The sequence below is a fragment of the Phyllobates terribilis genome, unplaced genomic scaffold (genome assembly GCF_046119375.1).
Source record: "Phyllobates terribilis strain yellow unplaced genomic scaffold, ASM4611937v1 Scaffold_454__1_contigs__length_1458546, whole genome shotgun sequence".
NCBI lineage: Eukaryota > Metazoa > Chordata > Amphibia > Anura > Dendrobatidae > Phyllobates > Phyllobates terribilis.
Window position 1 is genome coordinate 1,138,126 of NW_027363214.1, and position 23,990 is coordinate 1,162,115.

Consider the following 23,990-nt stretch of genomic DNA (forward strand, 5'->3'; position numbering starts at 1 on the left):
GTGCGGCAATGTGGCATGGAGGCGATCAGCCTGTGGCACTGCTGAGGTGTTATGGAAGCCCAGATTGCTTTAATAGCAGCCTTTAGCTCGTCTGTATTGCTGGGTCTGGAGTCTCTCATCTTCCTCCTGACAATATCTCATAGATTCTCTATGAGGTTAAGGTCAGGTGAGTTTGCTGGCCAATCAAGCACAGTGATACTGTTGTTTTTAAACCAGGTATTGGTACTTTTGGCAGTGTGGACAGGTGCCAAGTCCTGCTGGAGAATGAAATTTCCATCTCCAAAAAGCTTGTCGGCAGAGGGAAGCATGAAGTGCTATAAAATTACCTGGTAGATGGCTGTGCTGACTTTGGTCTTGATAAAACACAGTGGACCTAAACCAGCAGATGACATGGCTCCCCAAACCATCACTGATTGTGGAAACTTCACACTAGACCTCAAACAGCATTGGATTGTGGCCTCTCCACTCTTCCTTCAGACTCTGGGACCTTGATTTCCAAATGAAAATTGAAACTCTGGGACCTTGTGAATTGTGTTAATGACTGCCTTCTGGACATCTGTCAAGTCAGCAGTCTTCCCCATGATTGTGGAGCCTACTGAAACAGACTAAGGGACCTTTTTAAACGCTTAGGAAGCCTTTGCTGGTGTTTTTTGTTAATTATTTTAATTTACTGAGATAATGACTTTTGTATTTTCCTTGGCTGTAATGCATAATCAACATTAACAGAAATAAACACTTGAAATAGATCACTCTGTTTGTAATGACTCTATATAATATATGAGTTTCACTTTTTGTATTGGAGAACTGAAATAAATTAACTTTTTGATGATATTCTAATTTAGTGAGATGCACCTGTTAACTTTTTGATGATATTCTAATTTAGTGAGATGCACCTGTATATATATATATATATATATATATATATATATATATATATATATATATTTTATCACCCTGACTAATAAGTGTTTCATTACTTTACAGAGGAAGAGGAAGAGGACCCTTCACCAATTGGTATGTACTGCACATTATCATTCCATGTTTCTTAACCCTGTCTTGTAATCAGCATTAACCTGACAGCCACATTTTTAAGCATGACATGTCATTTTATGTGGTAATAACTTTAAGGCTAAGTTCACACGATGCGTTTTTCATGCGTTTCCGCGGCGTTTTTGCAGTTGCGTAAACGCCGCGGAAACGCATGAAAAACGCATGGTAGAAGGGCAGCAATGTTCCCCAATGGAAATCCGCATGTGCTGTGCCCATGATGCGGATTTTTCCGCAGCGTAAACGCTGCGGTCAAAAATCCGCAGCATGTCAATTAATTTTACGGAAACGCTGCTCTTTTGCCGCCATTGACTTGCATTAGACCGCATGGAATCCGCATCACTGTATATGTTGATGCGCTTTTAATGCGGTCTAATGTGCGGATGGTACCCGGGTGTGGATGAGAGGACTCTCATCCAGACCCAGGTACCATTAAAAAAAAAAGAATAAAATAAAAAATATATATATTCTCACCTTCTGACGGCCCGCGCTGCGTCCTGCTGGCTTCCCGGGCACTTCGCGGTTGAATGAAGGACCTTCGCTGACGTCAGAGTCATGTGACGGGTCACGTGACGCTGACGTCGGAAGGTCCTAAAGTCTTCACTGCCGGCAGCCGGGACCAAGCGAAGCAGGACACCGGGGGCCATCAGAGGGTAAAGTATAGATTTATTTTTTATTTTTTGACATTCACACACTATATAAATCCATGCCGGTTGCATGGATTTATATAGTGTGAAGTTGACAAGCACTTTCCAAGTGATGCTAAAATCTCTTGGGAAGCGCTTGTCAACCCGCATGCGGAAATGCATGTGAAGAACGCTTCATTTCCGCATGTCCCTGGCAGGAAACCGCATGTACAATCCGCATGCGTTTTTTCCTGCCAGAGAGATGGAGAAACGCTCAGGAAAAAATCCTGAGCATTTCTGCATCGTGTGCACATACCCTTAAATGCTTCTTCTTCTGCCAGTGATTCTGAGATTGTAATTTTGTTTTTGTAAAACATTGCACCTGTTCGTACTGGATCAGTTGTTTAGTCGTTATTTATGAAAGTATTCCAAATTTTCTGAAAATTTAGAAAAAATTTGCAATTTTTAAACTTAATTGTATACCCTTAATGAGATGTATATAGCTATAAAATATAAGTGTCTGCTCTATATGGGGTGATCCTGCGTTCAGGAGAAATTGCATAATACATTGTGCAGGCTAAAATTTGAGTCTGAAGTAACATTTTAGCTTAACCGCTTTAGGTTGTGTGCCCACGATGCGTTTTTTAAGCATTTCCGCAGCGGCAAAAACGCTGCAGAAACACTTAAAAAACGCATGGTAGAAGGCCTGCCATGTTCCCCAATGATAATCCGCATGTGCTGTGTACATGCTGCGGAAATTGCCGCTGCGGATTATCATTGCAGAAAAAAACGCAGCACTACCAATTATTTTACGGAAGTGCTGCGTTTTCGCCGCCATGGATTTGCATTAGAACGAATGGATTACGCTTCAATAGATAAGCACATGCGGAATATATGCGTTCAATGTGCGGATGGTACCCGGGTGTGGAGGAGAGGAGACTCTCCTCTGGACCTGGGTACCATAGAAAATTGTAAAAAAAACAATAAAATAAAAAATAAATATGATACTTACCTTCTGGTGGCCCCCGGTGCGCTCGTCCTCTCATGCCGGCAGATCGCGATGGACTGGAGGACCTGCGCTGATGTCATAGTCATGTGACTGGTCACGTGACGCTGACGTCGGCAGGTCCTTCAGTGTACCGCGATCTGCTGGCATGAGAGGACGGAGTGAAGCAAGACTGCGGGGGCCATCGGAAGGTAAGTATAGATTTATTTTTAAACATTCTTTCGGTCACACTATATAAAGTTGACAAGCACTTTCCAAGTGATGCTAAAATCGCTTGGAAAGCGCTTGTCAACCCGCATGCAGAAATGCATGTGAAGAACGCTTCACATCCGCATGTACCTGGCAAGAAAAACGCATGTACAATCCGCATGCGTTTTTTTCTGCCAGGGAGATGCAGAAACGCTCAGGAAAAATTCGGAGCATTTCTGCATCGTGGGCACATAGCCTTACTCCCCCCCCCCCCAGGGTGGTTTGCACGTTAATGACCAACCAATTTTTACAATTCTGACCACTGTCACTTTATGAGGTAATTACTCTGAAACGCTTCAACGGATCCCCCTGATTCAGAGATTGTTTTTTCGTGACATATTGTACTTCATGACAGTGGTAAAATTTATTCGATATCACTTGCATTTATTCGTGAAAAAATTGGAAATTTGGTGAAAATGTTGAAAATTTCACAATTTTCAAAATTTAAATTTTTATTTCGTTAAATCAGAGAGATATGTTACACAAAATAGTTAATAAATAACATTTCCCACATGTCTACTTTACATCAGCACAATTTTGGAATCCAACATTTTTTTCATTAGTGCGCTATAAGGGTTAAAAGTTGATCAGCGATTTCTCATTTTTCAAACACAATTTACAAAACCATTTTTTTAGGGACCACATCACATTTGAAGTGACTTTGAGGAGCCTTTATTACAGAAAATACCCCAAATTGACACCATTCTAAAAACTGCACCCCTCAAGGTGCTGAAAACCACAATCAAGAAATTTGTTAACCCTTCAGATGCTTCACAGGAATTTTTGGAATGGGGACGAAAAAAGTGAACATTTAACTTTTTTCACAAAAATTTTACTTTAGACCCCATTTTTTTTTATTTTTGCAGGGGTAACAGGAAAAAATGGACCCCAAAATTTGTTGTGCAATTACCCCTGAGCACGCAGATACCTCATACGTGATTAAAAAACACTGTTTGGGCGCACAGCAGGGCTCAGAAGGGAAAAGGCGCCATTTGACTTTTTGAATGTAAAATTTGCTTGAATAATTAGCGGATGCCATGTTGCGTTTAGAGAGCCTCTGATGTTCCTAACCAGTGGAAACCCCCCATAAGTGATACCAGTTTTGAAACTAGACCCCTCAGGGAACTTATCTAGATGTGTGGTGAGCACCTTGAACCCCCCACAGAAGCTTATAACATGTAGCCGTGAAAATAAAATTTTCACATTTTTCCCACAAAAATGTTTTTCAGCCCCCAGTTTTGCATTTTCATAAGGGTAGCAGGAGAAATTGCACCATGCAACTTGTTGTGCAATCTCTCCTGAGTAAGTCAATACCCCATTTGTGGGGAAAACCACTGCTTGGGCGTACAGCAGGGTTCGGAAGGGAAGGAGCGCCATTTGACTTTTTGAATGTAAAATTTGCTTGAATAATTAGCGGACGCCATGTTGCATTTGGAGAGCCCCTGATGTGTCTAAACAGTGTAAAACCCCCACAAGTGACACCATTTTGGAAACTAGACCCCTGAGGGAACTTATCTTGATGTGTGGTGAGAACCTTTAACCCCAGGTGCTTCACAGAAGTTTAAAACATGAAGCCGTGAAAATAAAAAAAATCTAACTTTTTCCACAAAAATGATCTTTTAGCCCCAAATTTTTTACTTTCACAAGGGTAAGAGGAGAAATTGGAACCTAAAAACTGTTTTGCAATTTCTCCTGAGTACACCAATACCCCATATGTGGGCAAAATACACTGTTTGGGCGCATGTCGGGGTTCAGAAGGGAAGGAGCACTGTGTGACTTTTTGAACGCAAAATTGTCTGGAATCAAGAGCGGATGCCATGTCGCATTTCGGGAGCCCCTGATGTGCCTAAATAGTGGAAACCCCCCACAATTGACTCCATTTTGGAAACTAGACCCCTCAAGGATTTTATCAAGGGGTATAGTGTATATTTTGAACCCAGAGGTATGACAGAATTTGATAACATTAGGTCATCATATTGAATAAATTGTCATTAGTCTTGAGCGCAAGTGCTCGCTACTTGAGTTTGCATTGTGTACTCGGGTATGCACCATATATCACGGGTGCTCGAGTAACATGCTTGAGTCCCTGCCCTGCATGTTTCACGGTTGTTAGACACCCAAAAAAAAACATGCGGGGATCGCTCCTGCATGGCAGGCGATCCCAGCAATGTTTTTTTTGGCTGCGAAGCATATGGTGCAGAGACTCGAGCATGTCACTCGAACACCTGCGATACTCAGTGCATACCCGAGCACCCGATGCAAACTCAAGTAGCGAGCACTTGCGCTCAACACGGGTCGCCATATTGTCATCATTTTTTTTTTCTTTACTTTTGATAAAATCCCAAATCTAACCCCAACCCTAACCCTAGCCCAACCCTAACCGTAGCCCAACCCTAACCCTAACCCTAGCCCCAACCCTAACCCTACCCCAACCCTAACCACAAACCTAACCCTAGCCCAACCCTAGCCCTAGCACAACCCTAACCCTAGAGTTTATTTTTTTACACCATTCCTCGTGTGGTATAAGTGATTAGATGACTTTATTCTTCAGGTCGGTTCGATTACAGCAGTTCAAGATTCATATTGGGTTTTTATGATTGATAGCTGTCACACACTAAAAGATGCTTTTTTGCAAAGACTAGTTTTTGCATCTCCATATTTTGAGAGCTATAATTTTTCCATATTTTGGCCAACAGAGTCATGTGATGGCTTGTTTTTTGCAGGACAAGTTGAAGTTTTTATTGCTACCATTTTCGGGCATGTGACTTTTTTTTATCGCTTTCTATTCCGATTTTTGGGAGGCAGAATAAACAAAAACCAGCAATTCAGGAATTTTTTTTTTTTGCCGTTCCACGTTTGGTAAATTTGATAAGACAGCTTTATTCTTCAGGTCAGTACCTTTACAGCGGTTCCGTATTTATGTTGTTTTTTATATTTTGGCGCTTTTACACAATAAAAACTTTTCTAGAAAAAATAATTTTTTTGTATCGCTTTATTTTGAGATGGAGCTGAATGGCGGCTTGTTTTTTGTGGGACAAGATGACCATTTCAGCGGTACCATTTTTATTTACATTCGTCTTTTTGATCGCGTGTTATTCCATTTTTTTGTTTGGCGGTATGATGATAAAGCATTGTTTTTTGCTTAGTTTTTTTTTTTTTTGATGTGACATCAGCGGATGTCAGAGCAGGCTGCAGCCGGGGGTCACGTGATGTCTAAATGGCTAAATCCCCTGTGGGAGAGAGGAGACCCCCTGGTGTCCGACCTGTCGTCTTTCCTCATGGCATTCCGGAAAGTCTTCGATGAACCAGGACGTAAGACCTCATCAGCCTCCTCTCTGCTATGTCTCCGCCAAGGGAGTCTCACCGTGGGCCAATATGCCATACGGTTCCACACCCTCGCTTCTGAGCTTGCCTGGGATAACGAGGCCCTAGTGTCCATCTTCTGGGAAGGCCTTTCTGGCCGGATTAAAGACGAGCTCGCCGGTCGGGACATTCCTACTACGATGGATGACCTGGTGTCGCTGGCTACCCGGACATCCGGTTTCAAGAGCACACCAAAGAGACCACCTGTGAGAGAAGATTTCCCTGCCTTGCTCCTACTTTCCAGAGACCTGTCTCCTCATCTGTTACTCCTCGGGCGCACTCACCTGAGCCCATGCAGATCGACCAGACCAAGATGGTCAAATCTCGCCAGGAGTCACGCCGAGCCGAGGGGAGCTGTTTCTATTGCGGCAGTAAGGAGCACCTGATCCGTTCCTGCCCAGAGAGGCCGGGAAACTCCAGTGTCTAGGACCGCTCGGAGAGGTCGCCCTATACAAAAGTAAACCCTCTCCATCCCTGACTATGTCTGTCTCTATCTCCTGGGGAGAGAGCCGTCACTTTGAACTCGCTCACCTGGATTCTGGAGCTGCTGGAAACCTCATTTCCCAGTCCCTGGTTGAGAAATATCATATCCCCACCAAGTCTCTGGCTGAACCATTGTCAGTCGCCTCCGTGGATGGAAGACTTCTTCCGGTGACCATCCTGCTCGTCACGGAACCCATAACCCTGCAGGTGGGAATGCTGCTCTCAGAAAATTTCCTTCCATGTGCTACCTGGACTCTCTCACTCCCTATTGCTAGGCCTACCTTGGCTCCAGACACATGAACCCGTGTTGAACTGGCAATCCGATGAAGTACTCCGGTGGGGGCCGGACTGCCACAAGACCTTCCTGGTTCCGGTTCATCCGATTCGTCCACCACCTACCCCAGCTAATTTACCCGGTCTTCCGGCTCCTTATTGGTCCTATGCTGACGTCTTCGGTAAAAAAGAAGCAGAAACTTTGCCACCTCATAGGCCATATGATTCCCCACTCGACCTGGTACCTGGCGCCACTCCACCCCTTGGCCGTATTTACCCGTTGTCCGCGGCCGAAACCCCGGCCATGTCTGAGTACATTGAAGAGAATCTGTCTAGGGGATTCATCCGGAAGTCTACCTCCTCGGCCGGCGCCAGATTCTTCTTTGTCAAAAAAAAGGATGGCTCGCTACGCCCCTGTATTAACTATAGAGGACCCAATCAGATCACGGTAAAGAATAAATACCCCCTGCCACTCATCTCCGAGTTGTTTGATCGCCTTAAAGGCGCCAGGATCTTTTCCAAGCTGGATCTACGTGGAGCATATAACCTGGTCCGTATCTGGCAAGGAGACGAGTGGAAGACGGCATTCAATACTCGGGACGGTCACTATGAATACCGTGTGATGCCCTTAGGTCTCTGCAATGCTCCCGTCGTCTTCCAAGAACTGGTCAACGACATCTTCCGTGATCTTCTTTACTCCTGCGTGGTGGTATACCTGGACGACATCTTGGTCTTCTCTCTCCGGATCTTCCCACACACCGGAGAGATGTTCGTCAGGTCCTGCTTAGGCTCAGGCAGAACCACCTCTATGCTAAATACGAGAAGTGCCTCTTAGAACAGACCTCTCTTCCATTCCTAGGCTATGTTATCTCCCAGACAGGCTTGCGAATGGATCCCGAGAAACTCTCTGCTGTCATAAAGTGGCCCCGTCCTAAGGGGTTGAAGGCGATTCCTGGGCTTCGCCAATTACTATCGTCTCTTCATTCCACACTTCTCGTCTCGGACGGCTCCCATATCTGCGCTCACCCGTAAGGGAGCAAATCCCAAGCAATGGTCACCCGAAGCTGAGGAGGCCTTCCTTTCCTTAAAGCAAGCCTTCTCCTCTGCCCCTGTACTGCACCGTCCGGATTGTAATAAACAATTCTACCTGGAGGTTGATGCTTCCTCCTCCGGAGCCGGGGCGGTGCTCACACAAAAATCTTCTTCCGGGAGAATGGTAACCTGCAGCTTCTTCTCCAAAATCTTCTCCTCATCTGAGCGCAACTACTCCATAGGAGACCGAGAATTGCTAGCCGTCAAATTGGCGCTGGAGGAGTGGCGCTATCTGCTTGAAGGGGCTCTATACCCGGTGATCATCTACACAGATCACAAAAATCTGGCATATCTCCAAAATGCCCAGAGACTTAATCCGCGTCAGGCCTAGTGGTCTTTGTTCTTCGCCCGCTTCGACTTCATCCTTCATTTCCGCCCGGCGGACAAGAATGTCAAAACTGATGGCTTGTCCCGATCCTTCCTGTCCTCCGATCAAGAGGAGGAGCCTATGCACATCATCGACCCCTCCAAGGTGATGAATGTGGCCCCCTTGGATTTGACTCGTCTTCCACCCGGTAAGACGTTCGTAGCGGTACCAGACCGTGAGAAGGTTCTTCGCTGGGGTCATTCTTCTAAACTAGCTGGCCATGCTGGCCAAAAGAAGACCTTCCTGCTCATTTCCCGGCATTACTGGTGGCCTACCCTGCGTAAGGATGTGGTAGACTTCGTCTCAGCCTGTTCATCTTGTGCCCGCAACAAAGTTCCCAGACACTTACCAGCCGGTCATCTCCTGCCGCTTCCCGTACCTGTTGCCCCGTGGCAACACATCGCTATGGACTTCATTACCGACCTCCCTGTTTCTGCCGGGTGTACTGTCATTTGGGTGGTCGCGGACCGCTTCTCCAAAATGGCCCACTTCATTCCCCTGCCTGGTCTCCCGTCTGCACCTGAGCTGGCTAAAGACTTTATCCGCCATATCTTCCGTCTCCATGGTCTCCACATCGTGTCGGATCGAGGGGTTCAGTTCACCTCACGCTTCTGGAGAGCGACATGTAAACTCCTGGTTGTCACCTTGGATTTCTCCTCCGCTTACCATCCTCAGTCCAATGGTCAAGTGGAGCGGATCAATCAGATCCTTACCAGCTACCTCTGGCACTTTGTTAATGTCCACCATTCTGATTGGGTAGACCTCCTTCCTTGGGCCGAATTCTCTTATAATAATCACGAGAGTGAATCCTCTTCCAAATCCCTGTTCTTTATAGTCTATGGCCAACTTCCCCGGATTCCGTTTCCCGTCTCCGCCTCTGTGGACAACCCTGCCGCAAAGTCTCTTGTCAGCGAGTTTTCCACCATTTGGGAGAGTACTAGGTCTGCACTTTTTCAGTCCTCTGGGCGGATGAAGAGATATGCTGATAAGAGACGTCTGGATCCGCCTCAATTCCGTCTGGGAGAGAAGGTTTGGCTCTCCTCCAAACATGTGCGGCTCAAGATACCCTCCTACAAGTTAGGTCCTCGCTTCATCGGCCCTTTCGAAATCCTCAAGCAAATTAATCCAGTGGCCTACAAATTAAAACTCCCGGCCACCTTACGGATTCCCAACTCCTTCCACGTATCTCTCCTCAAACCCATTGTCTTTAACTCTTTTTCCAACAATCCAGGTACTCCCCCTGCTCTGGTTTCCGCTGAGGACGTCTTTGAGGTAGAGCGTATTCTGGCCACCAAGAGGGTAAGAGGAAAGACCTTTTTCTGGTAGATTGGAAGGGGTTTGGTCCTGAGGAGAGAACTTGGGAACCCAGGGAGAACAAGAACGCCCCGCTTCTCCTTGAAAAATTTCTTTCAGGCCAAAAAAAGAGGGGGCCTAAAGGGGGGGTACTGTAGCATCAGCGTCTCTGCCCCTTGCTAGGCAGAGACTCCGTCACTCACACCTTCCCGCTCCTGGCTCGGCGTCCTCCAGCGCTTCTCTCCCCGCTGCTGCCGGCGCGCGCTCCTTCCATGGCACTGTGATTAGGGCGCGAGCGCTCCCCCTCTCTTAAAGGGACTGCGCGCGCTGTCCTAAGGAGTCCCCGGCCAATTGCCGGAGGACCTCCCATATATAAGGCACCTCCTCCAAAATGGAGTTGCCCAAGCAAAGTTGTTGCACAGTTTCTGATCTCTGCTTTAGCCCTCAGGTCCCGTTGCTAGCCTGACTCCTCGCCCTGCCTGCCAGCCTGTTATCTGCCCGTTACCTGCCAAGCCTGCCAGCCTGCTCACCTGGAGCGCTCACCTGTTACCTGCCTGTTACCTGCCCTGTCGGTCAGCCCGCTCACCTGGGAGCATCCGCCTGTTACCTGCCCTGTCTGTCAGTCCGCTCACCTGGGAGCATCCGTCTGTTACCTGCTGTGTCCGTCAGCCCGCTCACCTGGGAGCGCCCACCTGTTACCTGCCTGTTACCTGCTTTGTCTGTCTGCCCGCTCACCTGGGGGCACCCGCCTGTTTCCTGCCAGCCTGCCTGGAGACTCTGCCGTCACTTGCTGTGACCACCTGCCTGGTAAACCTAGAGACTACTACTTGCTCTGCTGTCACGAACCGTGATCACCTGTCAGCTACCAGAGACTTCTGCCTGCTTGCCGTGTCCATCCATCTTACTGGTCAGTCCCAGCCATCTGTCCCGTGGGAGCCACCTGCTGTCTTACAAGGTCGTCCCCAGAGTAGCACCTGGTCCCTCTGCCCGGATCCTCCCTGGTCACGGAGTCGCAAGGTCGCCGTCCGACCAGGGTCGGTTCGGGTTGATACTTAGTCACACCCCTCTGGGTCCCTCTTTGCACCTCGGCACAGAGGTTCCTCCACCCGGACCCGTAACAATAGTATTTCCTGCAGAGGGTTTTCTGAAGGTTTTTGTGTGGATGGGAGCCTTGTGTTCTCCTATTAATTCCAAATCCAGGAATGTTATTTTAGTTCTGTCTATGGTATGTCTATGGTATGGGTGAACCACAAATTAAACTCATTGTTGTTTAAATAAGTTAAAACTCTGTAATATCATTAGTTTCACCACCCCAGATGATTAATCATCAATAAATCTGGTATAGATGATAATAGAAGAACAAAAAGGATTGTGGACACTATTTATAAAACCTGAAGGTAACTGAAGGTAACTGGATCCTTAGTCACAGTAAACAATGTTCCTGTTTGTTGTCACTCTCTCCTCTGTAGTCCTTCACTTTCTACTAACCCCTATAATCCCTACTCCTAGTAAGGAATTGGTCATCTGTCTCTCCATTCTCCCCATCCATCTCACCTCCTCCTCAGAACTGATCCTCAACATACAATCCTGTGTCTCTAAGCCCAGACAACCACCTTATGCTCTCTCCTGCTCTCACCTACTAACACTTTCTCTACTCCTCCTCACTGCTGGTGATATCTCCCCAAATCCTGCCCCCCCCCCCCACCCACCACATCCCCACAGTCACATCTACCTCTCATCCTTGATCGATCACACATTTCCGCAACCTTTCTAACCTTATACCCATCCGCCCAGCCCCACTAACAGAAGCTCTATGGAACGCACACTCTGTCTGCAACAAACTTTCCTACATCCATGATCTTTTCATTACTAACAAACTTTCCTTCCTCGGCATCACTGAAATCTGGCTCACCCCCTTCTGACACAACCTCTTCATTTGCACTTTCTTATGGCGGTTTCCACCTCTCCCACACACCCCGCCCCAGCAGCAAGTATGGTGGAGGAGTTGGCTTTCTTCTGTCAGATAACTGCTCCTTCTCACATATCCCATTGCCATCCTGCATTACCCTCCCCTCTTTTGAAGTGCACTGTGTGCACAACTACTCACCCTTCAACCTCCAACTGGCTGTCATTTACCACCCCCCAGGGCCAGCTACCACCTTCTTAGACCACTTCACCACCTGGCTACTCCATTTCCTTTCTGCTGATATCCCCACTATCATCATGGGTAACTTCAACATCCCCATTGACACTTCCCAATCATCTGACTCTAAGCTTCTATCCCTCACTTCCTCCTTCTGCCTCGCTCAATAGTGTTCCGCAGCCACTCACAAAGATGGACACACATTGGACCTCATCTTCACCAGCCTCTGTTCCCTATCTAACTTCTCTAACTCACCTCTCCCTCTTTCTGACCACAACTTACTCATATTCTTTCCCCTCTCCTCTCCAGGTCTGCAATCCCCCATCCAGAAACTTGCACACGCTCGCAGAAATCTCAAACTCCTTGACCAACACTCATTCTCTGAATCCCTTCTCCCTCTTACATAAATTACTTACACGATGCAGATGCTGCTGCTGCTTTATATAACACCACAACAGCTGCAGCTCTCAATTTGGTCGCCCCCCTCACACATACCAAAGCTTGCACCATCAACAGGCTACCCTGGCACACCAGCCTGACTAAAGAACTGAGACGGGTTTCCAGAGTTGCTGAACGAAGATGGAAAAGGTCTCACTCCAACGAGCACTTCATCACATTCAAACAGTCCCTCACTACTTTCAAGTCCACACTAACTGCAGCAAAACAAGCCTACTTCTCATTGCTCATATCCTCCCTGTCTCACAACCCTAAACAGCTATTCAGTACTTTCAATTCTCTCTTCCATCCTCCAGCTCCTCCTCCTCGCTTATTTTAGCTGAAGACTTTGATCATTCTTCAAGCAGAAGATTGACAACGTAAGGCAAAGCTTTGGCCATTAGTCCCCATAGCCTCTTCTCATAACTACTCGACTCTCCGCCTCCAAAATAAGCTTCTTTGCCATTACGTAAGATCAACTTTCCTCTTTACTCTCCAAGTCACATCTTACCACCTGTGAACTTGACCCAATTCCGTCTCACCTCATCCCAAACCTCACCGCAGTCTTCATCCCAACCCTAACCCACCTCTTCAACCTGTCACTAACAACTGTCGTCTTCCCCTCATGCTTCAAACATCCTCAAAAAGCCCTCCCTTGACCAATCCACTCTGTCTAGCTATCGCCCCATCTCACTTCTCCCTTATGCCTCAAAACTACTGGAACAACACGTCCATTTTGAACTCTCCTCCCACCTGTCCTCCTACTCCCTCTTTGACCGCTTACAATCTGGCTTTCAATTGCATCGCTCCACTGAAACTGCCATGACTAAAGTCACCAACGACGTACTGACTGCCAAATCCAAGCGACACTACTCTGTTCTCCTCCTCCTGGACCTGTCCTCTGCTTTTGACACACTGGACCATTCCCTCTTACTACAGACTTGGATCTCCTCATACCTAACAGACCGGACATTCAGCGTCTCCCACTCACACACCACCTCCTCATCTCGCCCCCTATCTGTTGGTGTCCCCTAAGGCTCAGTTCTAGGACCCTTGCTCTTCTCCATCTACACCTTTGGCCTGGGGCCGCTCATAGAGTGTCACGACTTTCAGTATCACCTCTATGCTGATGACACACAGATCTACCTCTCTGGACCTGATATCACCTCCTTACTAACCAGAATCCCGCAATGTCTGTCCGCTATTTCATCTTTCTTCTCTGCTAGATTCCTAAAACTTAATATGTATAAAACTGAATTCATCATCTTTCCACCATCTCACTCAACCCCCCACCTAACCAATCTATAAAAGTCAATGGCTGTCCACTCTCCCCACTCCTGCAAGCTCTCTGCCTCGGGGTAATCCTTAACTGATCTCTCCTTCAAACCTCATATCCATGCCCTTTCCACGTCATGCTGGCTCCAACTCAAAAATATTTCCAAGATCCGTACATTCCTCAACCATGAATCTGCAAAAACACTAGTGCATGCCCTCATCATCTCTCGCCTCGACTAGTGCAACCTCCTGCTCTGTGGCCTCCCTTCTACTGCTCTCGCACCCCTGCAATCTATCTTTAGCTCTGCTGCCCGACTAATCCACCTGTCCCCCACTATTCCCCGACCTCTCCCCTCTGTCAATCCCTTCACTGGCTCCCCATTGCCCAGAGACTCCAGTAGAAAACCCTAACCTTGGCATACAAAGCCTTCCACAAACTGTCTCCTCCATACATCTGTGATCTAGTCTCCTGGTACCTACCTGCAAGCTCCGATCCTCACAGGATCTCCTTCTCTACTCCCCTCTTTTCTCCTCTTCCCACAATCGCATACAAGGTTTCTTCCATGCATCCCCCCTACTCTGGAACTCTCTACCCCAACATTTCAGACTCTCGCCCTAACGTGGAAACCTTCAAAAAGAACCTGCAGACCACCACTTCCGACAAGCCTACAACCTGCAGTAACCCTCGCTGCACGACCAGCTGTTCCCTCACCTACTGTATCCTAACCCCCCATCCTTCTAGATTGTGAGCCCTAGCAGGCAAGGTCCTCTCTCCTCCTGTACCAGTCGGCGACTTGTATTTGTTCGAACTATTGTACTTGTTGTTTGCTATGTATACCCCTTTTTCACATGTAAAGCGCCATGGAATTAATGGCGCTATAATAATAAAACACTCCTCCCACCATGCCATTCCGATGTTCGCTACTGATGGGGAGAATTTAGCCCCCATGGAAACTCCGCTGTTTTGGAGAAAAAATATTTTATTGAACAGATTTAATGAATGACTGTAGATCAGGAGAGTAAGAACTAAATTTGGACAGGTGATGATCAACTGCAGAAATAGCAACGTGGTGCGGGATGCTTGTATATAGTTCCACTCCAGCTCAAAACATCACAGCAATCTTGAATGGAACCTGGGATACGTAGGACAAGTAGTTGGAGAGCTGAATCCAGCCACTGTCCAAGGCGTTCGCTAAAGGAGCCTATGCCTGCAGCAATTGGATGCATCAGTGGTAGTTTTTCTTTTTTGTGTGTTTTGGGTAATGCATGAATAATAAGTATAGTTGGATGATTTACAATAATGAATTCAGATTCTTTTTTTGTTAAAATACCCAATGCTATTCCCTCCTGAACCAAGTGTTTTAGTTTTTCTTGGAAAAATGACCGCCGCCAGGGACCAGGGGGAGACGGACAGGTGAGTATACTTTTTTTGTATTATTTTTACTTTTTTTGTCTTTTTTTTTTACTGTGGGCTGGGCACAGCCGACTACTGCTCTCCCCAGACGTACCGCTCTCAATGTTATTAGTGGGAGCGGCGATCGGATGAGAGAAGTAGTAGTCCTCCTCTCCGGACCTGGGTACCACCCGCAGCGCGTTTCCTGCGCAAATTTGCGTCCATTGGCTTTAATTGAAACAGCAAATCCGCAGGTATAGATATTATACTTGCGGGCTTGCTGCGGTTCAATGCTGTGTTTTTTTCTGCAATTGTAATCCTGAGCGGAAATTTCCACATCATGTGCACAGCACATCAGGATTACCATTGCTATAGCTGGCAGACCTATTAACAAGCGTTTTCCCAGCGGGAAAACCGACGTGAAAAGGCATCAAAAACGCTTCGTGTGCACATAGCCTTAATCATGCGAAGAGCATTGTGGATAATAAAAATAGAGAGGATCTAATCTCCAAAAAAAATAATTCTGGTTGAAATAAAAATATATAAAAAATGAATACGCAGATTCCAACATTAGTCCTCACCTACAATACCCATTATCCAGCTATTTCGGACATAGTAAAAAGAAATATTGATATCCTGAGAGAGGACAGTACTATGGACTTTTTTTTTTTTTTTAAAGTATCAGAGTGGTGCCTCGTAGAGCACCCACAATCGGAAATAAACTGTCCCCCAGTCTTTTTAATCCCAGTCCCTCTATAAAAAACACATGGTTATCAGTGAGTGGTTTTCACAAATGTGTCTTGCTTTCATGCAGCACATGTCCATTTGCCTCTAAAAAAATTATTTTTTCTAATAACAACAATTCTAAAATATTTTCAATTAAAAGTTTTGTAAACTGCAATTTAGAGCATGTGGTTTATGTGATTGAGTGCACTGCTTGTAAGCTCAAATACGTTGGTTCCACCACCAGAAAGTTTAAAACAAGACTGAGAGAACATTTGTACAACATTTTATTAACCACTGCTGGCCGCTCCCAGGCATAATGTGACCCCGCCGCTAATGTCATGTCAAGCGAGGCGTGACATCAGTGACACGGTCCCGCGGTGGCTACTGGATTGTGGGCGGGGTTACCCCCCGCGTCACACCCTGCATCTACTGCGCGCTTTCCCAATGAATGGTGAGAGGGAGAACGCGCTGTGGATGCTGGGTGTGACGTGCGGGGTAACCCCACCCACAGCCGAGCATCCACCATGCAACGCAGTACTGAGTCACACCCGGCTACAGTCGGAACTAGATGTGACATCAGCGGATGTCAGAGCCCGCTGCAGCCGGGGGCCACGTGATGCCTGTCAGCGGCCAGCGATAGCGCCGCTCACAGGCAGTATCACTCAAGGTATTTACAAAGAAACTTATTTTCATCATAAAAATACATTGGCCTATTTTCAACAGTAGTGGACAACCCCTTTAAAGTCCCATAGAAGGACTAGGTAAAAAAGGAGGGGAGGGGTACAAAATTGTAAAAATATTTTAAAAAAAATTACAAAGATCAAAAGAATAAAAAAAAACAATACATGCGTAAATTTATGTAAAAACAAGAATAAAAGAAGTAAACGCATTTGTTATCATCTCATCCGAAATAACCTGATTTGTAAAATTGAAGTTAATGTCTTCAGTGAACACCATAAAAAAACTAAATTAAAAACTTAGCAAAAAAAATGGAAAAAGAAATTTCAGTGGGCTGTGCCTTCCTACACAAAAGCCACAGCAAAGAAACGTATACTGTACAGTATAGGTTTTCCTTATAGTGCGCCCCTATAGCAGACAGATGCCTTGACACCCATCCTGACTGTGGCCAATGTCAGACATATATCTCTTGAGGGCATGCATCAGCCAGTGGGCACAAACACTGTGTACCTAGCCTTACAAGTTATCTCTGTTCACATCAGTTTTACTTCTTTAATCTCTTGAGGTCAGAGTCACTTTGTAGGTTCATGACCAGGCCTTATTTTTTAAATCTGACCACTGTCACTTTATGAGGTAACTCTAGAACTCTTCAACGGATCCCACTGTTTCTGAGATTAATATTTCGTTACATATTGTACTTTATGATTGTGGTAAAATTTCTTCGATATCATTTGCGTTTATTTGTGAAAAAAATGGAAATTTGGTGAAAATTTTGAAAATGTTGCAATTTTCAAACTTGGAATTGTTATGCCGTTAAATCAGAGAGATATGTCACACAATATAGTTAATAAATAACATTTCTTACATGTCTACTTTACATCAGAACAATTTTGGAAACAAAATTTTTCCTTGTTAGGAAGTTATAAGGGTTAAAAGTTGACCAGCAATTTCTCATTTTCCCAACAAAATTTACAAAACCATTTTTTTAGGGACCACATCACATTTGAAGTGACTTTGAGGGGCCTTTATGACAGAAAATACCCCAAAGTGACACCATTCTAAAATCTGCACCCCTCAAGGGGCTCAAAACCACATTCAAGAAGTTTATTAACCCTTCAGGTGATTCACAGGAACTGAAGCAATGAAGAAGAAAAAAAATTAACATTTAACTTTTTTTTCACAATTTAATTTAGACCCAATTTTTTTATTTTCACAAGGGTAACAGATAAAAATGGACCCCAAAATGTACTGTGCAATTTCTCCTGATCATGCCGATACCCCATATGTGGGGGAAAACCACTGTTTGGGCACACGGCAGGCCTCGGAAGGGAAGGAGCGCAGTTGGACTTTTTGAATTCAAAATTTGCTGGAATAATTAGCTGACGCCATGTATCATTTGGAGACCCTGTAATGTGCTTAAACAGTGCAAACTCCCCACAAGTGACATCACTTATCTAGATGTGTGGTGAGCACTTTGAACCCCCAGGTGCTTCACAAAAGTTTATAACGTAGAGCCATGAAAATAAAAAATCTATTTTTTCCACAAAAATTTTCTTTTAGCTCCAAATTTTTTATTTGCACAAGACCTCTCATTTTGTTGTGCAATTTGTTCTGAGTATGCCAGAACATACCCTACATGTAATTGGTAACTACTTTTGAGGCATAGTGCAAAGGTCAGAAGGGAAGGAGCGCTATATTATGCACATTTTACTGTTATTGTTTGAGGGTGCCATCATCCACTGGGAGATCCCCTGAGGTGCCATAGCAGCCTGAGGACCCCATTTTACAAACTACACCTCTCAATGAACTCATCTAGGGGTGAAATGATCATATTGACATCATGAGTGTGTCACAGAATTTTATACCATTGGGCAGTGAAGAAAAAATAATTACGTTTTTATCTCAAAAATTTTGTTTTAGCCCCAGATTTTACATTTTTCAATGGGGTTAATGGATAAAACTGGCCCCTAAAATGTGTCCCACAATTTCTGCTGAATGTAGCAATACCTCATATGTGACTGTACAGTACTGCTTAGCCACACGGCGACACTCGGGAAGGACGGAGCGCTATTTCACTGCTGGAGTGCAGGTTTTCCTAGAATAGTTTACGGACTCCATATGCACAGAACCTAAATGCTAAAAAAGAGCAGAATACCCCCTCAAGTGACCCCATTTTGTAAGTTATACCCCTGCCAAACATGTGGATGGTAAATCTGATGTAGGCACACACTGGAGCTCTGGAGGGCGGGGGTGGGGTGGGGGAGGGGGGTAGCATTAAAACTTCGGAGCGCAGAATTTGCTTTATTTCTTTTGGGGGCGAGGAGCCATTTCACTTTTCCAGTGCCCTTGTGCTACCAGTAACGTGGAAGCCCCCTATATTTACATTGACAGATGATGGATCGGAGTGTTCTGTTTTTTTTGTGGATAGATTTGAAGCTTTTATTGGGAACATTTTACATAACATTTTGGATCATATTTATCCGGTGCTCTATGCTGAGCACTTATTTTGGGGTTTCCATCTAAATCTCTGGGTGACGTGATTCAGGTGACACCCCCCAGGGGATCCATTCATTATAATGAGGCAGCAGAGTTACTCTTCTGGGCTCCATCTGAGCTCTGTTCAGCTTTGTCCTACTTTTCAGAGGTGCCCAAAACTGCGGCCGATCGCGCATTTATGCACACCTAAAAAGACGGACAACGCTGAATCACAGGCCAGACGGCGTCCAGTGTTGCCATCTGCCTTGTTTTAGGGAATCTTCCTCTGGGACTGTCATGTAAGGGCTTGTTTTTTGCGAAACGATTTGACGTTTTTATTGGTACCATTTTTGGTCACATGACATATTTTGATCGCTTTCTATTCTAATTTTTGGGGAAGGAAAATGACCAAAAACTGGCAATTCAGGAATTGTGTTTTTTTTTTATGCATGTGGTAAAATTGATAAGGCAGAGTTATTCTTCAGGTCTGTACGTTTACAGCGGTACCACATTAACCGTTTCCCGACCGCCCACTGTAGATAAACGTCGGCGCTTGCTGGGCTCTGTGCAGCGCCGACGTTTAAAAACGGTGGGCGGTCCCGCAGCGCTCAGGACCCCCAGGGTCCTGCAAGCGCTGCGATTCTGGTGCAGAGCGTTAGCTCTGACAGGGGACATCATCGGGACCTGATTGGATCAGGTCCCAATGATGTTAACCCTTTGCTATGTTCTATATGCCGCGATCTATAGTGATCGCGGCATATAGAAGATAGACAGAGGAGAGGTGGTCGTCTTACTTACCTCTCCGACGACCCCTGATACCTTCCAGGACCTGGCGTTGCTATGGCAGCTGGAGGTCACATGACCGCCTCCAGATCTGCCATATATGGTGTCCTGCCAGGGTCAACCTGCAGCTGAAGCCTGGCAGGACACACTGACTGTGAAACAGTCAGAAAAGATCTCATGTAATGTAATACATGTCTATTACATTACATGAGATCAGTGAGCAGAAAAATAAAAATTAATGTCCCATACAGGGACTAAGTAAAAATGTAAAAAAAAAAGTAAAAAAAATGTTTTTAAACTGTTAAAAAAAAATCACAAAATAAATAAAAATAAATAAATAAAATATTAAACCAATAAATCCATATATTTATGCAAAACCAAAAAAAGTACACATATTTGGTATCGCCGCGTCCGAAACTACCCAATCTATAAAACTGTCACACTAATTAACTCCTTCTGTGCACACCGTAATAAAAATAAATAAAAAACGGAGCAAAAAAATATGCTTTTTCATCATATCGCCAAACAAAAAGTGGAAAAAAATGCGATCAGAAAGCAAAATGGAAATAAAAATGGTACCGCTGAAAACGTCATCTTGTTCCGGAAAAAAAAGCCACCATACAGCTCTATCAGCCGAAAAATAAAAAAGTTATACCTCTCAGAATAAAGCAATGCAAAAAAAATATTTTTTCTATAAAATTGTGTTATTGTGTAAAAGCGCCAAAACATAAAAAAAAATATACAGTAAGTGTAGTATCGCTGTAAATGTACTGACCCGAAGAATAATTCTGCCTTATCACTTTTACCACACGCAGAACGGCATAAAAAAAAACACCTCAAAAAACAATTCCTGAAGTGTTTGTTTTTGTTAATTTTACCTCCCAAAAAACGGAATAGAAAGCGATCAAAAAATGTCACGTACCCAAAAATGGTACCAATAAAAATGTCAACTCGTCCCGCAAAAAACAAGCCGTCACATGACTCTGTCGGCCGAAATATGGAAAAATTATAGGTCTCAAAATATGGCGATGCAAAAACTAGATTTTGCAAAAAAGGCGTCTCTTAGTGTGTGACAGCTGTCAGTCATAAAAACCCGATATAAATCTGGTATCTCTGTAATCGCACCGACCAGAAGAATAAAGTAATCTAATCAGTTATATCACACGAGGAACGGCGTAAAAAATAAATAAAACCAATTCTTCACCTGCTACTGATTTGTTTATTATGTCTCCCAAAGATCGCAGTAAGGCTCTGCTCACATTTATCTTGCGTTCTGCGCTGAGCACTTACACCAGAGTTTCCGTGTAAATCTCTGAAATACGTTATTCAGACGGAACCCATGACGGAAGATTCCCTGTAATGAGGCAAATATATGCCACTGTGGATGCCGTCTGGCCTGTGATCCCACGGTGTCATTTGTTTTAGGCGTTAGTAAAAGTGCGGTTGGCCACAGTTTTGTGCACTTCTGAAAAAAAGGACACCGCTAAACAGAGACCAGACGGAGTCCAGAGTAACTCTGCTGCCTCATTACAGTGAATGGATCCCGCAGGGGTTTCATCTGAATTACATCACTTGGAAATATAGATGGAAACCCCGATGTAAGTGCTCAGCCTAGAGCGCTGGATAAATGTTACGTAAAATGTTCCCAATAAAAGCTTCAACTCAGTCCTCAAAAAAAGCTAGTCCCCACTCAGGTCCGTCATCTGTTAAAAATATTGCAAGTTACTGGTAGCAGAAAGGCTCTGGAAAAGCGAAATGGCCCTTGCCCCCCAAAAGAAATTTAGAAATTTTTGTACTCCCAAATCCAAATACCTATTCTACAATAATTTGTTCTCCAATTGTCAAATAGCACTCCGTCCCCCCCAGATCTCACCGTATGGCTGAGCGGTACAATACAGCCACATATGGGGTATTGACACTTTTAGAAGAAATTGTGTGACACATTTCGGCACCAATTTTACCCATTGCCCTGTGTGAAAATGTAAAATCTGAGGGTAAAACATTTTTTTGTGGTAAAAATATAATTATGCTTTTTTCACTGCCCAATGGTATAAATTTAAGAATTAAAAAATACTCACTACTTCCCTAGATGAATTCCTTGAGGTGTAGTTTACAAAATGGGGTCACTTGTGGGGGTTTCTGCTGTTTCGGCATGTCAGCGACTCTTCAAATGTGACATGGTGTCTGCTGCCTATCCCAGCCAACATAGCGCTCCTTTCTCTTCCGAACCCTGCCGTACACCAAAGCAGTGGTTTTCCCCCACATATGGGGTATCGGCGTACTCAGGAGAAATTGCACAACAAATTTCATGGTGCAATTTATCCTGTTACCCTTATGATAATGCAAAATTAGGGAATGAAAAACATTTTTTGTGGGAAAAATATGAAAATTTTATTTTTATGGCTCAATATTATAAACTTCTGTGAAGCAGCTGGGGGTGCAAGGTGCTCACCACACATCTAGATAAGTTCCCTAAGGGGTCTAGTTTCCAAAATGGTGGCACTTGTGGGGGGTTTCCACTGTTTAGGCACATTAGGGGCTCCCCAAATGCGATATGGCATCTGCTAATTATTCCAAAAAATTTACATTCAAAAAGTCAAATGGCGCTCCTTCCCTTTCAAACCCTGCCGTGCACCAAAGCAGTGGTTTTCCCCCACATATGGGGTATTGGCGTGTTCAGGAGAAATTGCACAACAAATTTCATGGTGCAATTTATCCTATTACCCTCATGATAATGCAAAATTAAGGGATGAAAAACGTTTTTGTGGGAAAAATGTGAAAATTTTATTTTTACAGCTCAATACAGGGGTTTCCACTGTTTAGGAACATCAGGGGCTCTCCAAACGCAACATGGCGTCTGCTAATTATTCAGACAAATTTTACATTCAAAAAGTCTAATGGCGCTCCTTCCCTTCCGAACCCTTCCCTTCCGAACCAAACAGTGGTTTTCCCTCACATATGGGGTATGAGCGCGCTCAAGAGAAATTGCACAAAAAATTTTGGGGTCCATTTTTTTCTGTTACCCCTGTGAAAATAAAAAAAATTGGGTCTGAAGTAACATTTTTGTGAAAAAACTTAAATGTTAATTTTTTTCTTCCACATTCCAAAAATTCCTGTGAAGCACCTGAAGGTTTAATAATGTTCTTGAATGTGGTTTTGAGCACCGTGAAGGGTGCAGTTTTTAGAATGGTGTCACTTTTGGGTATTTTCTGTCATAAAGGCCCCTCAAAGTGACTTCAAATATGATGTAGTCCCTAAAAAAATGTTTTTGTAAATTTTGTTGGAAAAATGAGAAATCGCTGGTCAACTTTTAACCCTTATAGCTCCCTAACAAAAAAAAATGTTGGTTCCAAAATTGTGCTGATGTAAAGTAGACATGTGGGAAATGTTATTTATTAACTATTTTGTGTGACATATCTCTCTGATTTAAGGGCATGAAAATTCAAAGTTTGAAAATTGCAAAATTTTCTAAATTTTTGCCAAATTTCCGATTTTTTCACAAATAAACGCAAGTGATATTGAAGAAATTTTACCACTATCATGAAGTACAATATGTCACGAAAAAACAATCTCAGAATCAGGGGGATCCGTTGAAGCGTTTCAGAGTAATTACCTCATAAAGTGACAGTGATCAGAATTGTAAAAATTGGCCTGGTCACGAAGGCAAAAACAGGCTCTGGTGCGAAGTGGTTAATATCGTTTTTATACAAAATATATATATATTTTTTGCATCGCTTTATTCTGAGAGCTATAATTTTTTTATTTTTCCACTGATGGGGCTGTATGGCGGCTTGTTTCTTGTGGGACAAGATGACGTTTTCAGCGGTACTAATTTTATTTATATTTGTTTTTTTTATCGTGTTTCATTCCCCTTTTTTTTCCCAGTGGTATGATGATAAAGCATCGTTAGCCTCGTTTTTTTAAGGTTTTTTTGTGTGGCGTTCACTGAAGGGGTTAACTAGTGTGACACTTTTATAGGTCGGGTCGTTCCAGAATCGGCAATACCAAATATGTGTACTTTTTTTATTTTATTGTTATTTTTTTACATAAAAATGTGTATTTATTAGTGAATATGTTTTTTTTAATTAATATTATTTAATATTTGTTTTTATGTATTTGTATAAGTTTTTTGCCATTTATTCTTTACTTTTTACTTAGTCCCTTTATGGGACTTTCACTTGTTTCTCTTTGATCACAGGTATAATGTATTGCAATGTACTAGATTGCAGTGCATTGATTATACCTTTAGTGAAAGCTCCTGAGCCCATGCTGTGAGCATGGTT